The following is a 25601-nucleotide window of genomic DNA, read 5'->3' as shown; positions in this document are numbered from 1 at the left end:
GCCAATCACAGTGCCATCTCTCTGAGTGAGCCAATCACGGCGCCAGCTCTCTGAGTGAGCCAATCACAGTGCCGGCTCTGAGTGAGCCAATCACGGCGCTGGCTCTCAGAGTGAGCCAATCACGGCGCCGGCTCTCAGAGTGAGCCAATCACAGCGCAAGCGCTCAGAGTGAGCCAATCACAGTGCCGGCTCTGAGTGAGCCAATCACGGCGCCAGCTGTCAGAGTGAGCCAATCACAGCACCAGCTCTCAGAGTGAGCCAACCACAGCACCAACTCTGAGTCAGCCAATCACAGCGCGAGCTCTCAGCAGAGCCAGGCTCAGAGTGAGCCAATCACGTCACCAGCTGTGAGCCAATCATGGCACTAGCTCTGAGTCAGCCAATCACAGCGCGAGCTCTCAGAGTGAGCCAATCACGGCGCCGGCTCTGAGTGAACCAATCACAATGCCGGCTCTCAGAATGAGCCAATGCTCACTCCTGGGAGGAACCACGCTTTGTGATAAAGCTCCTTAAACCCAATCTGAGCAATGGTCTGGGTAAATCCGGCTCGACCGGTGCCTGATCCCTGGGGCAGCAATTCCACTCGGGCAGTGGAGCTAACTGGGCGACATTGCATCGCTCACTTGTTCTACGCCCTTTGACTCAATGGAGCTGAATATTGGCCGAGGTGGAGAACGGGCGGTCGAGGCCATTCTGCCCGTTTTGCCCAACCGTCCGAGATAAATTTCCACACCGAGATATTTTGGGGTCGGTTTCTAACTTGCTGCCCGGGCGTTAAACTGGCGAGTGGACCGGCCGCCCATTACAGAAACCGCCTGATTTTCACTTGCGTTGAGATGAATGGGATTAAAATCAAGCGGGTTCTACATGACCGGCTGATCTATTCCACCAGGCACTGCCCAGAGCGCAAAAGTGAAATACAAACCCTTCTCTTTTGTTGTTTGATTCTTAGATTTGAAAAAATAATGTTTTAATTTGTTATTAATGTGTATAGATTTTCTTTTTCAGATTCTAACATTTCTGAGAATACAATTTGCATCTGGAATTTTCCTGCTTTCTGCGCCATGTTGCCTCTCTGCAACTGATCTCCGTGCAAGATCCCTCATCTTAACCTCTAAACGGCACCTGGAAATCTGAACCTGCAAATTATTGATGTCAAAGGTAATTTTGTAATATTGATAACTGGCCTGTGAACATTTTTTTTTATTCATTCCTGGGATCACTGGCAAGGCCGGCATTTATTGCCCATCCCTAATTGCCCCTTGAGAAGGTGGTGGTGAGCCACCTCCTTGAACTGCCGCTGTCACTGTGGTGAAAGTGCTACTACAGTGCTGTTAGGGAGGGAGTTCCAGGATTTTGAACCAGCGACGATGAAGGAACGGCGATATACTTCCAAAGTCAGGATGTTGTGTGACTTGGAGGTGATGGTGTTCCCATGCGCCGGATTCCCTTGTCCTTCCAGGTGCTTGAGGTCGCGGGTTTGGGAGATGCCGTCAACGAAGCTTTGGAGTTGCTGCAGTGCATCTTGTGGGGTTGGGGCTCTGATGATGTCATTTCCGTGTCCGCCCTCGAACGATGTCATTTCTGGGCAAGCCCCTCCGATGATGTCAGGAGCTCAGAAGCCTTGCAGCTTTTAAGGATCTGTGGGGGATTTGTGCTTTTCTTTTATAAAGGACTTGGAAGTATATCGCCGTTCCTTCATCGTTGCTGGGTCAAAATCCTGGAACTCCGTCTTGAACAGCACTGTGGGAGTACCTTCATCACACGTGCTGCAGCGGTTCAAGAAGGCGGCTCTTTTTTAAGAAAAAAGGGCTGCCACTAATGTTAAAAACAGCTGCTTTGGGTGAGTTTGCTGCAATTTGTAGTGTTACTATTGACTGTCCATTTCAGTTATATAATTTAACTACTTTAGTTGTATAATTGTAGTGGTTTGAATCTCAGTAGTGAATCGTAGTAGTGACGGGCACGACTGCAATAATCTCAGCAGTGATGGGAAGTAGTGAAAGGCACGAGTGCATTAATCTTAGCAGTGAATCGTAGTAGTGACAGGCACGACTGCAGTAATCGCAGCAGTGAATGGTAGTAGTGACAGGCACGACTGCAAAAACCTCAGTAGTGACTGGAACAAGTGCATTAATCTCAGTCGTGAATGGTGGTAGTGACGGGCACGACTGCGTTAATCTCAGTAGTAGATCATAATAGTGACGGGCACGACTGCATTAATCTCAGTAGTGAATGGAAGTAGAGACGGGCACGACTGCATTAATCTCAGTAGTGAATGGTAAAAGTGAATGGGCACGACTGCATTAATCTCAGGAGTGAATGGTGGTAGTGACGGGCACGAGTGCATTAATCTCAGTAGTGAATGGTAGTAGTGACGGGCACGACTGCAATAATCTCAGTAGTGAATGGTAGTAGTGATGGGCACGAGTGCATTAATCTCAGCAGTGGATCATAGTAGAGACGGGCACGACTGCATTAATCTCAGTAGTCAATGGTAGTAGTGACAGGCACGAGTGCATTAATCTCAGTAGTGAATGGTAGTAGTGACGGGCACGACTGCATTAATCTCAGTAGTGAATCGTAGTAGTGACGGGCATGACTGCATTAATCTCAGTAGTGAATGGTAGTAGTGACAGGCACGAGTGCATTAATCTCAGTAGTGAATCGTAGCAGTGACCGGCACGAGTGCACTAATCTCAGGAGTGAATGGTAGTCGTGACGGGCACGTCTGCATTAATCTCAGTAGTGAATCGTAGTCGTGAAGGGCACGATTGCACTAATCTCAGTTGTGAATCGTCGTAGTGAAGGGCACGAGTGCATTAATCTCAGTAGTGAATGGCATTAGTGACAGGCATGACAGTATTAATCTCAGCAGTGAATGGTAGTAGTGACAGGCACGAGTGCATTAATCTCAGTAGTGTATGGTAGTAGTGACAGGCACGAGTGCATTAATCTCAGCAGTGAATGGCAGTAGTGACAGGCATGACTGCAATAATCACAGTTGTGAATGGTAGTAGTGACGGGCACGAGTGCATTAATCTCAGTAGTGAATGGTAGTAGTGCGTTAATCTCAGTAGTGAATGGTAGTAATGACCGGCACGACTGCACTAATCTCAGAAGTGAATCGTAGTCGTGAAGGGCACGATTGCACTAATCTCAGTCGTGAATCGTATAGTGAAGGGCACGAGTGCACTCATCTCAGTTGTGAATGGTAGTAGTGACGGGCACGACTGTATTAATCATAGTCGTGGTGGGTGCGAGTGCATTAATCTCAGCAGTGAATGGTAGTAGTGACAGGCACGAGTGCATTAAGCGCAGTAGTGGATCATAGTAGTGACGGGCACGACCGCATTAATCTCAGAAGTGACAGCACCAACTGCATTAATCTCAGTAGTTAATGGTAATCGTGACGGGCACCGCAGCATTAATCTCAGTCGTGAATAGCAGTAGTGACAGGCACGAGTGCATTAATCTCAGCAGTGAATCGTAGTAGTGAATGTTAGTAGTGCATTAATCTCAGTACTGAATGGTAGTCGTGACAGGCATGAGTGCATTAATCTCAGTCGTGATGGGCACAAGTGCATTAATCTCAGTCGTGAATGGTAGTTGTGACGGGCACAAGTGCGTTAATCTCAGTAGTGAATCGTAGTAATGACGGGCACGACTGCTTTAATCTTAGTCGTTAATGGTACTAGTGACAGGCATGACTGCAATAATCACAGTTGTGAATGGTATTAGTGACAGGCATGAGTGCGTTAATCTCAGTAGTGAATGGTAGTAGTGACTGGCACGAGTGCACTAATCTCAGTAGTGAATGCTGGTCATGACGGGCACGAGTGCATTAATCTCAGTCGTGAAAGGTAGGACTGATGGGCACGGGTGCATTAATCTCAGCAGTGAATCGTAGTAGTGAATGGTTGTAGTGCATTAATCTTAGTAGTGACAGGCACGAGTACACTAATCTCAGTAGTGACTGGTTGATGTTACAGGCACGAGTGCATTAATCTCAGTCGTGAATGGTAGTAGTGTCGGGCACGACTGCTTTAATCTCAGTCGTTAATGGTAGTAGTGATGGGCACAAGTGCATTAATCTCAGTCGTGAATGGTCGTAGTGACAGGCACAACTGCATTAATCGCAGTAGTGAATGGTAGTATTGACGTGCACGAGTGCATTAATCTCAGTAGTGAATGACAGTAGTGACAAGCATGACTGCAATAATCACAGTTGTGAATGGTAGTAGTGACGGGCATGAATGCATTAATCTCAGTCGTGAATGGTAGTAGTGATGGGCACAACAGCAGTAATCTCAGCAGTGAATGGCAGTCGTGACAGGCATGACTGCATTAATCTCAGTTATGAATGGGAGTAGTGACGGGCACGACTGCAGTAATCTCAGTAGTGACAGGCACGACAGTATAAATCTCAGCAGTGAATGGTAGTAGTGACAGGCACGAGTGCAATAGTCTCAGTCGTGAATGATAGTAGTGACAGGCACGACAGTATTAATCTCAGCAGTGAATGGTAGCAGTGACAGGCACGAGTGCATTAATCTCAGCAGTGAATCGTAGCAGTGAATGGTAGTAGTGCGTTAATCTCAGTAGTGAATGCTAGTAGTGACCGGCACGAGTGCACTAATCTCAGGAGTGAATGGTAGTCGTGGCGGGCACGACTGCATTAATCTCAGTAGTGAATCGTAGTCGTGAAGGGCACGATTGCACTAATCTCAGTTGTGAATCGTAGTAGTGAAGGGCACGAGTGCATTAATCTCAGTAGTGAATGGCAGTAGTGACAGGCACGACAGTATTAATCTCAGCAGTGAATGGTAGTAGTGACAGGCACGAGTGCATTAATCGCAGCAGTGAATGGCAGTAGTGACAGGCATGACTGCAATAATCACAGTTGTGAATGGTAGTAGTGACGGGCACGAGTGCATTAATCTCAGTCGTGAATCGTAGTAGTGAATGGTAGTAGTGCGTTAATCTCAGTCGTGAATGGTAGTAGTGACCGGCACGATTGCACTAATCTCAGTCGTGAATCGTATAGTGAAGGGCACGATTGCACTAATCTCAGTCGTGAATGGTAGTAGTGACGGGCACGACTGCATTGATCATAGTAGTGGTGGGTGCGAGTGCATTAATCTCAGTAGTGAATCATAGTAGTGACAGGCACGAGGGCATTAATCGCAGTAGTGGATCATAGTAGTGACGGGCACGACTGCATTAATCTCAGAAGTGACAGCACCAACTGCATTAATCTCAGTAGTTAATGGTAATCGTGACGGGCACCGCAGCATTAATCTCAGTCGTGAATAGCAGTAGTGACAGGCACGAGTGCATTAATCTCAGCAGTGAATCGTAGTAGTGAATGTTAGTAGTGCATTAATCTCAGTACTGAATGGTAGTCGTGACAGGCATGAGTGCATTAATCTCAGTCGTGATGGGCACAAGTGCATTAATCTCAGTCGTGAATGGTAGTTGTGACGGGCACAAGTGCGTTAATCTCAGTAGTGAATCGTAGTAGTGACGGGCACGACTGCTTTAATCTCAGTCGTTAATGGTAGTAGTGACAGGCATGACTGCAATAATCACAGTTGTGAATGGTATTAGTGACAGGCATGAGTGCGTTAATCTCAGTAGTGAATGGTAGTAGTGACTGGCACGAGTGCACTAATCTCAGTAGTGAATGCTGGTCATGACGGGCACGAGTGCATTAATCTCAGTCGTGAAAGGTAGGACTGATGGGCACGGGTGCATTAATCTCAGCAGTGAATCGTAGTAGTGAATGGTTGTAGTGCATTAATCTTAGTAGTGACAGGCACGAGTACACTAATCTCAGTAGTGACTGGTTGATGTTACAGGCACGAGTGCATTAATCTCAGTCGTGAATGGTAGTAGTGTCGGGCACGACTGCTTTAATCTCAGTCGTTAATGGTAGTAGTGATGGGCACAAGTGCACTAATCTCAGTCGTGAATGGTCGTAGTGACAGGCACAACTGCATTAATCGCAGTAGTGAATGGTAGTATTGATGTGCACGAGTGCATTAATCTCAGTAGTGAATGACAGTAGTGACAAGCATGACTGCAATAATCACAGTTGTGAATGGTAGTAGTGACGGGCATGAATGCATTAATCTCAGTCGTGAATGGTAGTAGTGATGGGCACAACAGCAGTAATCTCAGCAGTGAATGGCAGTCGTGACAGGCATGACTGCATTAATCTCAGTTATGAATGGGAGTAGTGACGGGCACGACTGCATTAATCATAGTAGTGGTGGGTGCGAGTGCATTAATCTCAGTAGTGAATCATAGTAGTGACAGGCACGAGGGCATTAATCGCAGTAGTGGATCATAGTACTGACGGGCACGACTGCATTAATCTCAGAAGTGACAGCACCAACTGCATTAATCTCAGGAGTTAATGGTAATCGTGACAGGCACCGCAGCATTAATCTCAGTACTGAATGGTAGTCGTGACAGGCATGAGTGCATTAATCTCAGTCGTGATGGGCACAAGTGCATTAATCTCAGTCGTGAATGGTAGTTGTGATGGGCACGAGTGCATTGATCTCAGTAGTGAATCGTAGTAGTGACGGGCATGAGTGCGTTAATCTCAGTAGTGAATGGTAGTAGTGACCGGCACGAGTGCACTAATCTCAGTAGTGAATGCTGGTCGTGCCGGGCACGACTGCATTAATCTCAGTTGTGAGTGGTAGTAGTGACAGGCACGAGTGCATTAATCTCAGTAGTGAATGGTAGTCGTGACAGACACGAGTGCATTAATCTCAGTTGTGAATCATAGTAGTGAAGGGCACGAGTGCATTAATCTCAGTAGTGAATGGCAGTAGTGACAGGCACGACAGTATTAATCTCAGCAGTGAATGGTAGTAGTGAGAGGCACGAGTGCATTAATCTCAATCGTGAATGGTAGTACTGATGGGCACGGGTGCATTAATCTCAGCAGTGAATCGTAGTAGTGAATGGTTGTAGTGCATTAATCTCAGTAGTGACAGGCACGAGTACACTTATCTCAGTCGTGACTGGTTGATGTGACAGGCACGAGTGCATTAATCTCAGTCGTGAATGGTAGCACTGATGTGCACGGCTGCATTAATCTCAGTAGTGAATGGTATTAGTGACAGGCACGAGTGCATTAATCTCAGTAGTGACAGGCACGACAGTATAAATCTCAGCAGTGAATGGCAGTAGTGACAGGCACGAGTGCAATAAATACAGTTCTGAATGGTAGTAGTGACAGGCATGAGTGCATTAATCTGAGTAGTGAATGGTAGTAGTGACGGGCACGAGTGCATTAATCTCAGTCGTGAATGATAGTCGTGACAGGCACGAGTGCATTAATCTCAGTCGTGAATGGTAGTAGTGACAGGCACGAGTGCATTAATCTCAGGAGTGAATGGTAATAGTGACGGGCACGAGTGCATTAATCTGAGTAGTGAATGGTAGTAGTGACGGGCACGACAGCAGTAATCTCAGTAGTGAATGGCAGTAGTGACAGGCACGCCAGTATTAATCTCGGCAGTGAATGGTAGTAGTGACAGGCACGAGTGCATTAATCTCAGTAGTGAATGGTCGTAGTGACAGTCACGAGTGCATTAATCTCAGCAGTGAATGGCAGCAGTGACAGGCATGACTGCAATAATCACAGTTGTGAATGGTAGTAGTGACAGGCATGAGCGCATTAATCTCAGTAGTGAATGGTAGTAGTGAAGGGCACAAGTGCATTAATCTCAGTAGTGAATCGTAGTCGTGAAGGGCACGATTGCACTAATCTCAGTCGTGAATTGTAGTAGTGAAGGGCACGAGTGCACTCATCTCAGTTGTGAATGGTAGTAGTGACGGGCACGACTGCATTAATCATAGTCGTGGTCGGTGCGAGTGCATTAATCTCAGTAGTGAATCGTAGTAGTGACAGGCACGAGTGCATTAATCTCAGTAGTGACAGCACCAACTGCATTAATCTCAGTTGTTAATGGTAATCGTGACAGGCACGACTGCATTAATCTCAGTTGTGAGTGGTAGTAGTGACAGGCACGAGTGCATTAATCTCAGTAGTGAATGGTAGTCGTGACAGACACGAGTGCATTAATCTCAGTCGTGATGGGCACAAGTGCATTAATCTCAGTAGTGAATGGTAGTAGTGACGGGCACGAGTGCATTAATCTCAGTAGTGAATGATAGTCGTGACAGGCACGAGTGCATTAATCTCAGTCGTGAATCGTAGTAGTGAAGGACACGAGTGCACTCATCTCAGTTGTGATTGGTCGTAGTGATGGGCACGACTGCATTAATCATAGTAGTGATGGGTGCGAGTGCATTAATCTCAGTAGTGAATCGTAGTAGTGACAGGCACGAGTGCATTAATCGCAGTAATGGATCATAGTAGTGACGGGCACGACTGCATTAATCTCAATAGTGACAGCACCAACTGCATTAATCTCAGTAATTAATGGTAATGGTGACAGGCACGGCAGCATTAAACTCAGTCGTGAATGGCAGTAGTGACAGGCACAAGTGCATTAATCTCAGTAGTGAATGGTAGTCGTGACGGACACGAGTGCATTAATCTCAGTTGTGAATGGGAGTAGTGACAGGCACAAGTGCATTAATCTTAGTAGTGAATGGTAGTCTTGACAGGCACGAGTGCATTAATCTAAGTTGAAATGGGCACAAGTGCATTAATCTCAGTCGTGAATGGTAGTAGTGACGGGCACGAGTGCATTAATCTCAGCAGTGAATGGTAGTAGTGACAGGCACGAGTGCAATAATCTCAGTGATGAATGGTAGTAGTGACAGGCACGACAGTATTAATCTCAGCAGTGAATGGTAGAAGTGACAGGCACGAGTGCATTAATCTCAGTAGTGAATGGTAGTAGTGACAGGCACGAGTGCAATAATCTGAGTAGTATATGGTTGTAGTGACGGGCACGACTGCAGTAATAGTAGTGAATGGCAGTAGTGACAGGCACGACAGTGTTAATCTCAGCAGTGAATGGTAGTTGTGACGGGCACGAGTGCATTAATCTCAGTCGTGAATGGTCGTAGTGACAGGCACAACTGCATTAATCTCAGCAGTGAATGGTAGTAGTGACAGGCGCGACTGCATTAATCTCAGTCGTGAATGGTAGTTGTGACGGGCACGAGTGCATTAATCTCAGTAGTGAATTGTAGAAGTGACAGGCACGACTGCTTTAATCTCAGTCGTTAATGGTAGTAGTGATGGGCACAAGTGCATTAATCTCAGTCGTGAATGGTCGTAGTGACAGGCACAACTGCATTAATCGCAGCAGTGAATGGTAGTAGTGACGGGCACGACTGCATTAATCTCAGTAGTGAATGGCAGTAGTGATGGGCACAAGTGCATTAATCTCAGTTGTGAATAATAGTACTGACGGGCACGAGTGCATTAATCTCAGCAGTGAATCGTAGTAGTGAATGGTAGTAGTGCGTTAATCTCAGTAGTGAATGGTAGTACTGACGGGCACGGGTGCATTAATCTCAGCAGTGAATCGTAGTATTGAATGATCGTAGTGCATTAATCTTAGTCGTGACAAGCACGAGTGCATTAATCTGAGCAGTGAATGGCAGTAGTGACAGGCACGAGTGCATTAATCTCAGTCGTGAATGGCAATAGTGACGGGCACGAGTGCCTTAATCTCAGTAGTGAATGGTAGTAGTGACAGGCACGAGTGCTTTAATCTCAGTCGTGAATGGTAGTAGTGACAGGCACGAGTGCAATAATCTGAGTAGTATATGGTAGTAGTGACGGGCAGGACTGCAGTTATAGTAGTGAATGGCAGTAGTAACAGGCACGACAGTATTAATCTCAGCAGTGAATGGTAGTTGTGACGGGCACGAGTGCATTAATCTCAGCAGTGAATGGTAGTTGTGACGGGCACGAGTGCATTAATCTCAGCAGTGAATCGTAAAAGTGACGGGCACGACTGCTTTAATCTCAGTCGTTAATGGTAGTAGTGATGGGCACAAGTGCATTAATCTCAGTCGTGAATGGTCGTAGTGACAGGCACAACTGCATTAATCGCAGCAGTGAATGGTAGTAGTGACGGGCACGACTGCATTAATCTCAGTAGTGAATGGCAGTAGTGATGGGCACAAGTGCATTAATCTCAGTTGTGAATAATAGTACTGACGGGCACGAGTGCATTAATCTCAGCAGTGAATCGTAGTAGTGAATGGTAGTAGTGCGTTAATCTCAGTAGTGAATGGTAGTACTGACGGGCACGGGTGCATTAATCTCAGCAGTGAATCGTAGTATTGAATGATCGTAGTGCATTAATCTTAGTCGTGACAAGCACGAGTGCATTAATCTGAGCAGTGAATGGCAGTCGTGACAGGCACGAGTGCATTACTCTCAGTCGTGAATGGCAATAGTGACGGGCACGAGTGCCTTAATCTCAGTAGTGAATGGTAGTAGTGACAGGCACGAGTGCATTAATCTCAGCAGTGAATGGCAGTAGTGACAGGCATGACTGCAATAATCACAGTTGTGAATGGTAGTAGTGACCGGCACGATTGCACTAATCTCAGTAGTGAATCGTAGTCGTGAAGGGCACGATTGCACTAATCTCAGTCGTGAATCGTATAGTGAAGGGCACGAGTGCACTCATCTCAGTTGTGAATGGTAGTAGTGACGGGCACGACTACATTAATCATAGTAGTGGTGGGTGCGAGTGCATTAATCTCAGGAGTGAATCGTAGTAGTGACAGGCACGAGGGCATTAATCGCAGTAGTGGATCATAGTAGTGACGGGCACGACTGCATTAATCTCAGAAGTGACAGCACCAACTGCATTAATCTCAGTAGTTAATGGTAATCGTGACAGGCACCGCAGCATTAATCTCAGTCGTGAATGGCAGTAGTGACAGGCACGAGTGCATAAATCTCAGCAGTGAATCGTAGTCGTGAATGTTAGTAGTGCGTTAATCTCAGTCGTGAATGGTAGTAGTTACAGGCACAAGTGCATTAATCTCAGTACTGAATGGTAGTCGTGACAGGCATGAGTGCACTAATCTCAGTCGTGAATGCTGGTCGTGAAGGGCACGATTGCACTAATCTCAGTAGTCAATCGTAGTAGTTAAGAGCACGAGTGCATTAATCTCAGTAGTGAATGGCAGTAATGACAGGCACGACAGTATTAATCTCAGCAGTGAATGGTAGTAGTGAATGGTTGTAGTGCATTAATCTTAGTAGTGACAGGCACGAGTACACTAAGCTCAGTAGTGACTGGTTGATGTGACAGGCACGAGTGCATTAATCTCAGTCGTGAATGCTAGCAGTGTTGTGCACGGCTGCATTAATCTCAGTAGTGAATGGTATTAGTGACAGGCACGAGTACATTAATCTCAGTAGTGACAGGCACGACAGTATAAATCTCAGCAGTGAATGGTAGTAGTGACAGGCACGAGTGCAATAATCTCAGTCATGAATGGTAGTAGTGACAGGCATGAGTGCATTAATCTGAGTAGTGAATGGTAGTAGTGATGGGCACGAGTGCATTAATCTCAGTAGTGAATGATAGTCGTGACAGGCACGAGTGCATTAATCTCAATCGTGAATGGTAGTAGTGACAGGCACGAGTGCATTAATCTCAGGAGTGAATGGTAATAGTGACGGGCACGAGTGCATTAATCTGAGTAGTGAATGGTAGTAGTGACGGGCACGACTGCAGTAATCTCAGTAGTGAATGGCAGTAGTGACAGGCACACCAGTATTAATCTCGGCAGTGAATGGTAGTAGTGACAGGCACGAGTGCATTAATCTCAGTAGTGAATGGTAGTAGTGACAGGCACGAGTGCATTAATCTCAGCAGTGAATGGCAGTAGTGACAGGCATGACTGCAATAATCACAGTTGTGAATGGCAGTAGTGACAGGCATTAGTGCATTAATCTCAGTAGTGAATGGTAGTAGTGAAGGGCACGAGTGCATTAATCTCAGTAGTGAATCGTAGTCGTGAAGGGCACGATTGCACTAATCTCAGTCGTGAATTGTAGTAGTGAAGGGCACGAGTGCACTCATCTCAGTTGTGAATGGTAGTAGTGATGGGCACGACTGCATTAATCATAGTCGTGGTCGGTGCGAGTGCATTAATCTCAGTAGTGAATCGTAGTAGTGACAGGCACGAGTGCATTAATCTCAGTAGTGACAGCACCAACTGCATTAATCTCAGTTGTTAATAGTAACCGTGACAGGCACGACTGCATTAATCTCAGTTGTGAGTGGTAGTAGTGACAGGCACGAGTGCATTAATCTCAGTCGTGAATGGTAGTCGTGACAGACACGAGTGCATTAATCTCAGTCGTGATGGGCACAAGTGCATTTATCTCAGTTGTGAATGGTCGTGGTGACAGGCACAACTGCATTAATCTCGGTAGTGAATGGTAGTAGTGACGGGCACGAGTGCATTAATCTCAGTCGTGAATCGCAGTAGTGAAGGGCACGAGTGCACTAATCTCAGTAGTGAATCGTAGTAGTGAAGGGCACGAGTGCACTAATCTCAGTAGTGAATGGTAGGAGTGACAGGCACAAGTGCATTAATCTCAGTTGTGAATAATAGTAGTGACGGGCACGAGTGCATTAATCTCAGTAGTGAATGGTAGTAGTTACGTGCACGAGTGCATTAATCTCAGGAGTGAATGGCAGCAGTGACAGACATGACTGCAATAATCACAGTTGTGAATGGCAGAAGTGACAGGCATTAGTGCATTAATCTCAGTAGTGAATGGTAGTAGTGAAGGGCACGAGTGCATTAATCTCAGTAGTGAATCGTAGTCGTGAAGGGCACGATTGCACTAATCTCAGTCGTGAATTGTAGTAGTGAAGGGCACGAGTGCACTCATCTCAGTTGTGAATGGTAGTAGTGACGGGCACGACTGCATTAATCATAGTCGTGGTCTGTGCAAGTGCATTAATGTCAGTAGTGAATCGTAGTAGTGACAGGCACGAGTGCATTAATCTCAGCAGTGAATGGTAGTAGTGACAGGCACGAGTGCATTAATCTCAGCAGTGAATGGCAGTAGTGACAGGCATGACTGCAATAATCACAGTTGTGAATGGCAGTAGTGACAGGCATTAGTGCATTAATCTCAGTAGTGAATGGTAGTAGTGAAGGGCACGAGTGCATTAATCTCAGTAGTGAATCGTAGTCGTGAAGGGCACGATTGCACTAATCTCAGTCGTGAATTGTAGTAGTGAAGGGCACGAGTGCACTCATCTCAGTTGTGAATGGTAGTAGTGACGGGCACGACTGCATTAATCATAGTCGTGGTCTGTGCAAGTGCATTAATGTCAGTAGTGAATCGTAGTCGTGACAGGCACGAGTGCATTAATCTCAGTAGTGACAGCACCAACTGCATTAATCTCAGTTGTTAATGGTAATCGTGACAGGCACGACTGCATTAATCTCAGTTGTGAGTGGTAGTAGTGACAGGCACGAGTGCATTAATCTCAGTCGTGAATGGTAGTCGGGACAGACACGAGTGCATTAATCTCAGTCGTGATGGGCACAAGTGCATTTATCTCAGTAGTGAATGGTCGTGGTGACAGGCACAACTGCATTAATCTCGGTAGTGAATGGTAGTAGTGACGGGCACGAGTCCATTAATCTCAGTTGTGAATCGCAGTAGTGAAGGGCACGAGTGCACTAATCTCAGTAGTGAATCGTAGTAGTGAAGGGCACGAGTGCACTAATCTCAGTAGTGAATGGTAGGAGTAACAGGCACAAGTGCATTAATCTCAGTTGTGAATAATAGTAGTGACGGGCACGAGTGCATTAATCTCAGTAGTGAATGGTAGTAGTTACGTGCACGAGTGCATTAATCTCAGGAGTGAATGGCAGTAGTGACAGGCATGATTGCAATAATCACAGTTGTGAATGGTAGTAGTGACGGGCATGAATGCATTAATCTCAGTAGTGAATGGTAGTAGTGATGGGCACAACAGCAGTAATCTCAGCAGTGAATGGCAGTCGTGACAGGCATGACTGCATTAATCTCAGTTATGAATGGGAGTAGTGACGGGCACGACTGCAGTAATCTCAGTAGTGACAGGCACGACAGTATAAATCTCAGCAGTGAATGGTAGTAGTGACAGGCACGAGTGCAATAGTCTCAGTAGTGAATGGTAGTAGTGACAGGCACGACAGTATTAATCTCAGCAGTGAATGGTAGAAGTGACAGGCACGAGTGCATTAATCTCAGCAGTGAATGGTAATAGTGACAGGCACGACAGTATAAATCTCAGTAGTGAATGGTAGTAGTGACAGGCACGACAGTATTAATCTCAGTCGTGAATGGTAGTTGTGACCGGCACGAGTGCATTAATCTCAGTAGTTAATCGTAGAAGTGACGGGCACGACTGCTTTAATCTCAGTCGTTAATGGTAGTAGTGATGGGCACAAGTGCATTAATCTCAGTCGTGAATGGTCGTAGTGACAGGCACAACTGCATTGATCGCAGTAGTGAATGGTAGTAGTGACAGGCACGACTGCATTAATCTCAGTAGTGAATGGCAGTAGTTATGGGCACAAGTGCATTAATCTCAGTTGTGAATAATAGTAGTGACGGGCACGAGTGCATTAATCTCAGTAGTGAATGGTAGTAGTGACGGGCACGAGTGCAGTAATCTCAGTAGTGACAGGCACGACAGTATAAATCTCAGCAGTGAATGGTAGTAGTGACAGGCACGAGTGCAATAGTCTCAGTAGTGAATGGTAGTAGTGACAGGCACGACAGTATTAATCTCAGCAGTGAATGGTAGAAGTGACAGGCACGAGTGCATTAATCTCAGCAGTGAATAGTAATAGTGACAGGCACGAGTGCAATAATCTGAGTAGTATATGGTAGTAGTGACGGGCACGACTGCAGTAATAGTAGTGAATGGCAGTCGTGACAGGCAAGACAGTATTAATCTCAGCAGTAAATGGTAGTCGTGACGGGCACGAGTGCATTAATCTCAGTAGTGAATCGTAGAAGTGACGGGCACGACTGCTTTAATCTCAGTTGTTAATGATAGTAGTGATGGGCACAAGTGCATTAATCTCAGTCGTGCATGGTCGTAGTGACAGGCACAACTGCATTAATCGCAGTCGTGAATGGTAGTAGTGACAGGCACGACTGCATTAATCTCAGTAGTGAATGGCAGTAGTGATGGGCACAAGTGCATTAATCTCAGTTGTGAATAATAGTAGTGACGGGCACGAGTGCATTAATCTCAGTAGTGAATGGTAGTAGTGATGTGCACGAGTGAATTAATCTGAGGAGTGAATGGCAGTAGTGACAGGCATGACTGCAATAATCACAGTTGTGAATGGTATTAGTGACAGGCATGAGTGCATTAATCTCAGCAGTGAATCGTAGCAGTGAATGGTAGTCGTGCGTTAATCTCAGTCATGACAGGCACGAGTACATTACTCTCAGTAGTGACTGGTAGTAGTGACAGGCATGAGTGCATTAAACTCAGTAGTGAATGGTAGTAGTGACAGGCAGGAGTGCAAGAATCTCAGTCGTGAATGGTCGTAGTGACAGGCACGAATGCATTAATCTCAGCAGTGAATGGCAGTAGTGACAGGCACGAGTGCATTAATCTCAGTTGTGAATGGTAGTAGTGACAGGCACGAGTGCAATAATCACAGTTGTGAATGGTAGTAGTGACAGGCATGAGTGCATTAATCTGAGTAGTGAATGGTAGTAGTGACGGGCACGAGTGCATTAATCTCAGTAGTGAATGATAGTCGTGACAGGCACGAGTGCATTAATCTCAGTCGTGAATCGTAGTCGTGAAGGGCACGAGTGCACTCATCTCAGTTGTGATTGGTAGTAGTGATGGGCACGACTGCATTAATCATAGTAGTGATGGGTGCGAGTGCATTAATCTCAGTAGTGAATCGTAGTAGTGACAGGCACGAGTGCATTAATCGCAGTAATGGATCATAGTAGTGACGGGCACGACTGCATTAATCTCAGTAGTGACAGCACCAACTGCATTAATCTCAGTAATTAATGGTAATGGTGACAGGCACGGCAGCATTAAACTCAGTCGTGAATGGCAGTAGTGACAGGCACAAGTGCATTAATCTCAGTAGTGAATGGTAGTCGTGACGGACACGAGTGCATTAATCTCAGTTGTGAATGGGAGTAGTGACAGGCACAAGTGCATTAATCTTAGTAGTGAATGATAGTCTTGACAGGCACGAGTGCATTAATCTAAGTAGAAATGGGCACAAGTGTATTAATCTCAGTCGTGAATGGCAGTAGTGATGGGCACGAGTGCATTAATCTCAGCAGTGAATGGTAGTAGTGACAGGCACGAGTGCAATAATCTCAGTGATGAATGGTAGTAGTGACAGGCACGACAGTATTAATCTCAGCAGTGAATGGTAGAAGTGACAGGCACGAGTGCATTAATCTCAGTCGTGAATGGTAGTAGTGACAGGCACGAGTGCAATAATCTGAGTAGTATATGGTTGTAGTGACGGGCACGACTGCAGTAATAGTAGTGAATGGCAGTAGTGACAGGCACGACAGTGTTAATCTCAGCAGTGAATGGTAGTTGTGACGGGCACGAGTGCATTAATCTCAGTCGTGAATGGTCGTAGTGACAGGCACAACTGCATTAATCTCAGTAGTGAATGGTAGTAGTGACAGGCGCGACTGCATTAATCTCAGTCGTGAATGGTAGTTGTGACGGGCACGAGTGCATAAATCTCAGTAGTGAATTGTAGAAGTGACGGGCACGAGTGCATTAATCTCAGTAGTGAATGGTAGTAGTGATGTGCACGAGTGCATTAATCTCAGTAGTGAAAGGCAGTAGTGACAGGCATGACTGCAATAATCACAGTTGTGAATGGTATTAGTGACAGGCATGAGTGCATTAATCTGAGTAGTGAATGGTAGTCGTGACGGGCACGAGTGCATTAATCTCAGTAGTGAATGATAGTCGTGACAGGCACGAGTGCATTAATCTCAGCAGTGAATCGTAGTAGTGAATGGTAGTAGTGCATTAATCTCAGTAGTGAATAGTAGTATTGATGAGCACGGGTGCATTCATCTCAGCAGTGAATCGTAGTATTGAATGGTCGTAGTGCATTAATCTTAGTCGTGACAGGCACGAGTACATTAATCTCAGTAGTCAATGCTAGTAGTGACAGGCACGAGTGCATTAAACTCAGTAGTGAATGGTAGTAGTGACAGGCACGAGTGCAATAATCTCAGTCGTGAATGGTAGTAGTGACAGGCACGAGTGCATTAATCTCAGCAGTGAATGGCAGTAGTGACAGGCACGAGTGCATTAATCTCAGTCGTGAATGGTAATAGTGACGGGCACGAGTGCATTAATCTCAGTAGTGAATGGTAGTTGTGACAGGCATGAGTGCATTAATCTGAGTAGTGAATGGTAGTCGTGACAGGCACGAGTGCAATAATCACAGTTGTGAATGGTAGTAGTGACAGGCATGAGTGCATTAATCTGAGTAGTGAATGGTAGTTGTGACGGGCACGAGTGCATTAATCTCAGTAATGAATGATAATCGTGACAGGCACGAGTGCATTAAACTGAGTCGTGAATCGTAGTAGTGACGGGCACGACTGCAGTAATCTCAGTAGTGAATGGCAGTAGTGATGGGCACAAGTGCATTAATCTCAGTTGTGAATAATAGTCGTGACGGGCACGAGTGCATTAATCTCAGTAGTGAATGGTAGTAGTGATGAGCACGAGTGCATTAATCTCAGTAGTGAATGGCAGTAGTGACAGGCACGACAGTATTAATCTCAGCTGTGAATGGTAGTTGTGACAGGCACGACTGCATTAATCTCAGTCGTGAATGGTAGTAGTGACAGGCATGAGTGCATTAATCTGATTAGTGAATGGTAGTAGTGACGGGCACGAGTGCATTAATCTCAGTAGTGAATGGCAGTAATGACCGGCACGACTGCACGAATCTCAGTCGTGAATGGTAGTAGTGATGTGCACGAGTACATTAATCTCAGTAGTGAATGGTAGTCGTGACAGGCACGAGTGCATTAATCTCAGTAGTGAATGGTAATAGTGACGGGCACGAGTGCATTAAACTGAGTAGTGAATGGTAGGAGTGATGGGCACGACTGCAGTAATCTCAGTCGTGAATGGCAATAGTGACAGTCATGACAGTATTAATCTCAGCAGTGAATGGCAGTAGTGACAGGCATGACTGCAATAATCACAGTTGTGAATGGTAGTAGTGATGGGCACGAGTGCATTAATCTCAGTCGTGAATCGTAGTAGTGACGGGCACGACTGCATTAATCATAGTAGTGATGGGTGCGAGTGCATTAATCTCAGTAGTGAATTGTCGGAGTGTCCGGCACGAGTGCTTTAATCTCAGTAGTGAATGGTCGTCGTGAAAGGCACGAGTGCATTAATCTGAGTCGTGAATGATAGCAGTGACGGGGCCGAGTGCATTAATCTCAGGAGTGAATGGTCATAGTGACGAGCACGAGTGCATTAATCTCAGTAGTGAATGGTAGCAGTGACGGGCACGACTGCATTAATCACAGTAGTGAATGGTTGTAGTGACAGGCACAAGTGCATTAATCTCAGTAGTGAATGGTAGGCGTGACAGGCACGAGTGCATTAATCTCAGTAGTGAATGATAGTAGTGACAGGCACGAGTGCATTAATCTCAGTCGTGAATCGTAGTACTGACAGGCACGACTGCATTAATCTCAGCAGTGAATCGTAGTAGTGACGGGCACGACTGCATTAATCTCAGTAGTGAATGGCAGTAGTGACAGGCACGACTGCATTAATCACAGTAGTGAATGGTTGTCGTGACAGGTACAAGTGCGTTAATCTCAGTCGTGAATGGTCGTAGTGATCGGCACGACTGCACTAATCTCAGTAGTGAATGGTAGTAGTGACAGGCACGAGTGCATTAATCGCAGTCGTGGATCATAGTAGTGATGGGCACGACTGCACTAATCTCAGTAGTGAATGGTAGTCGTGACAGGCACGAGTGCATTAATCTCAGTAGTGATGGGCACAAGTGCATTAATCTCAGTCGTGAATGGTAGTAGTGACGGACACGAGTGCATTAATCTCAGTAGTGAATGGGAGTAGTGACAGGCATGACTGCATTAATCTCAGTTGTGAATGGCAGTAGTGACAGGCACAAGTGCATTAATCGCAGTAGTGAATGGTAGTAGTGACGGGCACGACGGCATTAATCTCAGGAGTGAATGGCAGTAGTGATGGGCACAAGTGCATTAATCTCAGTTGTGAATAATAGTAGTAACGGGCACGATAGCATTAATCTCAGTAGTGAATGGTAGTCGTGACGGGCACGAGTGCATTAATCTCAGTCGTGAATTGTAGTCGTGACAGGCACGAGTGCATTAATCTCAGTCGTGAAGGGTAGTAGTAACTGGCAAGACTGCAATAATCTCAGTCGTGAATGGTAGTAGTGACGGGCACGACTGCATTAATCTCAGTCGTGAATGATAGTAGTGACAGGCACGAGTGCATTAATCTCAGTCGTGAATCGTAGAACTGACAGGCACCACTGCATTAATCTCAGCAGTGAATCGTAGTAGTGACGGGCACGACTGCAATAATCATAGTCGTGATGGGTGCGAGTGCATTAATCTCAGCAGTGAATCGTAGTAATGACAGGCACGAGTGCACAAATCGCAGTAGTGGATCATAGTCGTGACGGGCACGACTGCAATAATCTCAGTCGTGAATGGCAGTAGTGACGGGCATGACTGCATTAATCATAGCAGTGATGGGTGCGAGTGCATTAATCTCAGTAGTGAATCATAGTAATGATAGGCACGAGTGCATTAATTGCAGTAGTGGATCATAGTAGTGACGGGCACGACTGCATTAATCTCAGTTGTGAATGGTAGTAGTGACGGGCACGACTGCATTAATCTCAGCAGTGAATGGTAGTAGTGACAGGCACGAGTGCATTAATCTCAGTAGTGAATGGTAGTACTGACGGGCACGTGTGCATTAATCTCAGTAGTGAATGGTAGTCGTGAATGGTAGTAGTGCGTTAATCTCAGTAGTGAATGGTAGTAGTGACAGGAACGAGTTCATTAATCTGAGTTGTGAATGATAATAGTGACGGGCATGAATGCATTAATCTCAGCAGTGAATGGCAGTCGTGACATGCATGACTGCATTAATCTCAGTCATGAATGGTAGTAGTGACAGGCACGAGTGCATTAATCTCAGTAGTGAATGGTAGTAGTGACAGGCACGAGGGCATTAATCTCAGCAGTGAATGGCAGTAGTGACAAGCATGACTGCATTATTCTAAGTAGTGAATGATAGTAGTGACAGGCATGACTGCAATAATCACAGTTGTGAATGGTAGTAGTGACAGGCATGAGTGCATTAATCTGAGTAGTGAATGGTAGTAGTGACGGGCACGAGTGCATTAATCTCAGGAGTGAATAGTAGTAGTGACGGGCACGACTGCATTAATCTCAGTCGTGAATTGTAGTAGTGACAGGCCTGACTGCATTATTCCAAGTAGTGAATGATAGTAGTGACAGGCATGACTGCATTAATCTCAGTCATGAATGGTAGTAGTGACAGGCACGAGTGCATTCATCTCAGTCGTGAATGGTAGTCGTGAATGGTAGTAGTGTGTTAATCTCAGTAGTGAATGGTAGTAGTGACCGGCATGACTGCATTTATCTCAGTAGTGAATCATAGTAGTGACGGGCAAGACTGCATTAATCTCAGTCGTGAATGGTAGTAGTGACGGGCACGACTGCATTAATCTCAGTAGTGAATGGTAATAGGGACGGGCACGGCTGCATTCATCTCAGTAGTGAATGGTAGTAGTGACAGGCACGAGTGCATTAATCTCAGTCGTGAATCGTAGTAGTGACGGGCACGAGTACATTAATCTCAGTCGTGAATGGTAATAGTGACAGGCACGACTGCATTAATCTCAGTCGTGAATGGTAGTACCGACGGGCACGGGTGCATTAATCTCAGTAGTGAATGGTAGTAGTGAATGGTAGTAGTGCGTTAATCTCAGTCGTGAATGGTAGTAGTGACGTGCACGACTGCATTAATCTCAGTCGTGAATGGTAGTAGGGACGGGCACGGCTGCATTCATCTCAGTAGTGAATGGTAGTAGTGTTGGGCACGAGTGCATTAATCTCAGTCGTAAATCGTAGTAGTGACGGGCACGGCTGCATTCATCTCAGTAGTGAATGATAGTAGTGTTGGGCATGTGTGCATTAATCTCAGTCGTGAATCGTAGTAGTGATGGGCACGACTGCATTAATCTCAGTAGTGAATGGTAGTGGGGACGGGTACGGCTGCATTCATCTCAGAAGTGAATGGTCGTAGTGTCGGGCACGAGTGCATTAATCTCAGTCATAAATCGTAGTAGTGACGGGCATGGCTGCATTAATCTCAGTTGTGAATTGTAGTAGTGACAGGCACGAGTTCATTAATCGCAGTTGTGAATTGTAGTAGTGACAGGCACGAGTGCATTAATCTCAGCAGTGAATGGTAGTCGTGACAGACACGACTGCATTAATCTCAGCAGTGAATGGTAGTAGTGATAGACACGACTGCATTAATCTCAGTCGTGAATGCTGGTAGGAAGAACAAAAGAAGAACATAAGCAATAGGAACAGGAGTAAGCCACATGGCCCTTGAGCCTGCTCCACCATTCAATACGATCATGGCTGATCTGATCTTGGCCTCAACTCCACTTTCCTGCCTGTTCTCCATAACCCTCGACGCCATAATTGTTCAAGAATCTGTCCATCTCAGCATTGAATATATTCCATGACCCAGCCTCCACTGCTCTCTGCGGTAGAGAATTCCAAAGGCTCACGACCCTCTGAGTCTTAAATGGGTGGTCCCTTATTCTGAAGCTCTGCCCCCTAGTTCTAGATTCCCCCATGAGGGAAAATATCCTCTCAGCATCTACCCTGTCAAGCCCCGTCAGAATCTTATATGTTTCAATAAGATCACCTCTCAGTCTTCTAAACTCCAATGAGTGTAGGCCCAAGCTGCTCAACTTTTCCTCATAAGACAACCTCTTCATCCCAGGAATCAACTTCATGAACCTTCTGTGAACTGCCTCCAATGCAAGTATATCCCTCCTTAAATTAGGAGACCAAAAGTGTATGCAGTGCTCCAGGTGTGGCCTCACCAACGTCCTGTATAATTGTAGCAAAATTTCCCTACTTTTATACTCTCTCAATAAAGGCCAACATTCCATTTGCCTCCCTAATTACTTGCTGTACCTGCATGCTAACATTTTGTGTTTCATGTATGAGGACACCCAGATCCCTCTATACTGCAGCATTCTCTAGTCTTCTCCATTTAAATAATATTTTGCTTTTCTATTCTTCCTGCTTAAGTGGATAACCTCCCATTTTTCCACATCTGCCAGTATTTTCCCCACTCACTTATCCTGTCTAAGTCCCTTTGAAGACTCTTTGCATCCTCCTCACAACTTGTTTTCCCACCCATCTTTGTATCATCAACAAATTTGGCTACATTACACTCGGTCCCTTCCGCCAAGTCATTAATATAGATTGTAAATAGTTGAGGACCCAGCACCCATCCCTGCGGCACCTCACTAGTCACTATTTGCTAACCAGAAAATATCCCGACTCTCTGTTTTCTGTTAGTTAGCCAATCCTCTATCCATGCTAATATATTACCCCCAACATCGTGCATGAGCTTTTATCTTGTGCAGTAACCTTTCATGTGGTACCTTATCGAATGCCTTCTGGAAATCCAAATGTACGACATCTACTTCTTCCCCTTTATCCACCCTGCTCGTTACATCCTCAAAGAACTCCAGCAAATTTGTCGAACATGATTTCCCTTTCATAAAACCATGCTGACTCTGCCTGACTGAATTATGATGATATTGTTTTCCAATCCGCTGGGACCTTGCCAGAATCGAGGAAATTTTGGAAGATTACAACCAAAGCATCCACTATCTCTGCAGCCACTTCTGTTAAGACCATAGGATGCAGCCCATCAGGTCCAGGGGATTTGTCAGCCTTTAGTCATGGAATCATAGAAATTTACAGCACGGAAGGAGGCCATTTCGGCCCATCGTGTCCGCGCCGGCCGACAAAGAGCTATTCAGCCTAATTCCACTTTCCAGGTCTTGGTCCGTCGCCCTGTAGGTTACGGCACTTCAGATGCACATCCAAGTACCCTTTAAATGTGGTGAGGGTTTCTGCCTCTACCACCCTTTCAGGCAGTGAGTTCCAGACCCCCACCAACCTCAAATCCCCTCTAAACCTTCAACCAATTACTTTAAACCTATGCCCCTTGGTGGTTGACCCCTCTGCTAAGGGAAACAGGTCCTTCCTATCCACTCTATTTAGGCCCCTCATAATTTTATACACCTCAATAAGGTCTTCTCTCAGCCTCCTCTGTTACAAAGAAAACAACCCCAGCCTATCTAATCTTATCTCATAGCTAAAATCCTCGTAAATCTCCTCTGTACCCTCTCTAGTGCAATCACATCTTTCCTGTAATGCGGTGACCAGAACTGCATGCAGTACTCCAGCTGTGGGCTAACTAGTGTTTTATACAGTTCGAGCATAACCTCCCTGCTCTTGCCTTTATTAGTGTAGAATACAAGTATTCCATATGCCATCTTAACCACCTTAATATAGTCCCATTAGTTTGCCTAGTACTTTTTCTCTCGAGATAATTGTTTTACATTCCTCCCTCCCTTTTGCCCCCTGATTTTCTACTATTATTGGGACACTTTTAGTCTCCCGTGGAGACAGATACTCTGCAGCCTATCTGCCTCATGGGAACCTATGCAGCGAGACAGGGCGAAGTAATATGGAGTCAGAAACAGATGGTAGAAAGGTAAAAAGCAATAGTGGAAGGCCGAGTAAACAAAGGCAAGAAATAAAAAGGGCCACACTACATCATAATTCTAAAAGGTCAAAGGGTGTTAAAAAAACAAGCCTGAAGGCTTTGTGTCTTAATGCAAGGAGTATCTGTAATAAGGTGGATGAATTAACTGTGCAAATTGATGTTAATAGATATGATGTGATTGGGATTACAGAGACGTGGCTCCAGGATGATCAGGGCTGGGAACTCAACATCCAAGGGTATTCAACATTCAGGAAGGATAGAATAAAATGAAAAGGAGGTGGGGTAGCATTGCTGGTTAAAGAGGAGATTAATGCAATAGTTAGGCAGGACATTAGCTTGGATGATGTGGAATCTATATGGGTAGAGCTGCAGAACACCAAAGGGCAAAAAACATTAGTGGGAGTTGTGTACAGACCTCTAAACAGTAGTAGTGATGTTGGGGAGGGCATCAAACAGGAAATTAGGGGTGCATGCAATAAAGGTGCAGCAGTTATCATGGGTGACTTTAATATGCATATAGATTGGGCTAACCAAACTGGAAGCAATACAGTGGAGGAGGATTTCCTGGAGTGTATAAGGGATGGTTTTCTCGACCAATATGTCGAGGAACCAACTCGGGGGGAGGCCATTTTAGACTGGGTGTTGTGTAATGAGAGAGGATTAATTAGCAATCTCGTTGTGCGAGGCCCCTTGGGGAAGAGTGACCATAATATGGTGGAATTCTACACTAGGATGGAGAATGAAACAGTTAATTCAGAGAGCATGGTCCAGAACTTAAAGAAGGGTAACTTTGAAGGTATGGGGCGTGAATTGGCGAGGATAGATTGGTGAATGATACTTAAGGGGTTGACAGTGGATGGGCAATGGCAGACATTTAGAGACCGCATGGATGAACTACAACAATTGTACATCCCTGTCTGGCGTAAAAATAAAAAAGGGAAGGTGGCTCAACCGTGGCTATCAAGGGAAATCAGGGATAGTATTAAAGCCAAGGAAGTGGCATACAAATTGGCCAGAAATAGCAGCGAACCCGGGGACTGGAAGAAATTTAGAACTCAGCAGAGGAGGACAAAGGGTTTGATTAGGGCAGGGAAAATAGAGTACGAGAGGAAGCTTGCAGCGAACATTAAGACGGACTGCAAAAGCTTCTATAGATATGTAAAGAGAAAAAAGTTAGTAAAGACAAATGTAGGTCCCCTGCAATCAGAATCGGGGGAAGTCATAACGGGGAATAAAGAAATGGCAGACCAATTGAACAAGTACTTTGGTTCGGTATTCACGAAGGAGGACACAAACAACCTTCCGGATGTAAAAGGGGTCAGAGGGTCTAGTAAGAAGGAGGAACTGAGGGAAATCCTTATTCGTCGGGAAATTGTGTTGGGGAAATTGATGGGATTGAAGGCCGATAAATCCCCAGGGCCTGATGGACTGCATCCCAGAGTACTTAAGGAGGTGGCCTTGGAAATAGCGGATGCATTGACAGTCATTTTCCAACATTCCATTGACTCTGGATCAGTTCCTATGGAGTGGAGGGTAGCCAATGTAACCCCACTTTTTAAAAAAGGAGGGAGAGAGAAAACAGGGAATTATAGACCGGTCAGCCTGACATCGATAGTGGGTAAAAAAATGGAATCAATTATTAAGGATGTCACAGCAGCGCATTTAGAAAGAGGTGACATGATAGATCCAAGTTAG

The 25601-nt window shown here is 45.5% G+C and overlaps 1 protein-coding gene across 10 annotated transcripts in view; it reads left to right on the top strand.

The window, feature by feature from the left end:
• The window catches only part of LOC139273331 (maestro heat-like repeat-containing protein family member 1), an 81046-nt gene that overhangs the window by 1569 nt on the left and 53876 nt on the right, over positions 1 to 25601 (top strand). For all 10 annotated transcript variants that reach the window (XR_011595070.1, XR_011595071.1, XM_070890134.1 and 7 more), the window contains exon 2: positions 1009 to 1161. The gene's annotated coding sequence lies outside the window, so the exon portion shown is untranslated. The remainder of the gene's footprint in view (positions 1 to 1008; positions 1162 to 25601) is intronic.

The sequence above is a fragment of the Pristiophorus japonicus genome, chromosome 9 (genome assembly GCF_044704955.1).
Source record: "Pristiophorus japonicus isolate sPriJap1 chromosome 9, sPriJap1.hap1, whole genome shotgun sequence".
NCBI classification, from domain to species: Eukaryota; Metazoa; Chordata; class Chondrichthyes; family Pristiophoridae; genus Pristiophorus; species Pristiophorus japonicus.
The sequence above is the reverse complement of the archived record's forward strand: the minus strand, read 5'-3'. Positions and strand labels throughout refer to the sequence as shown.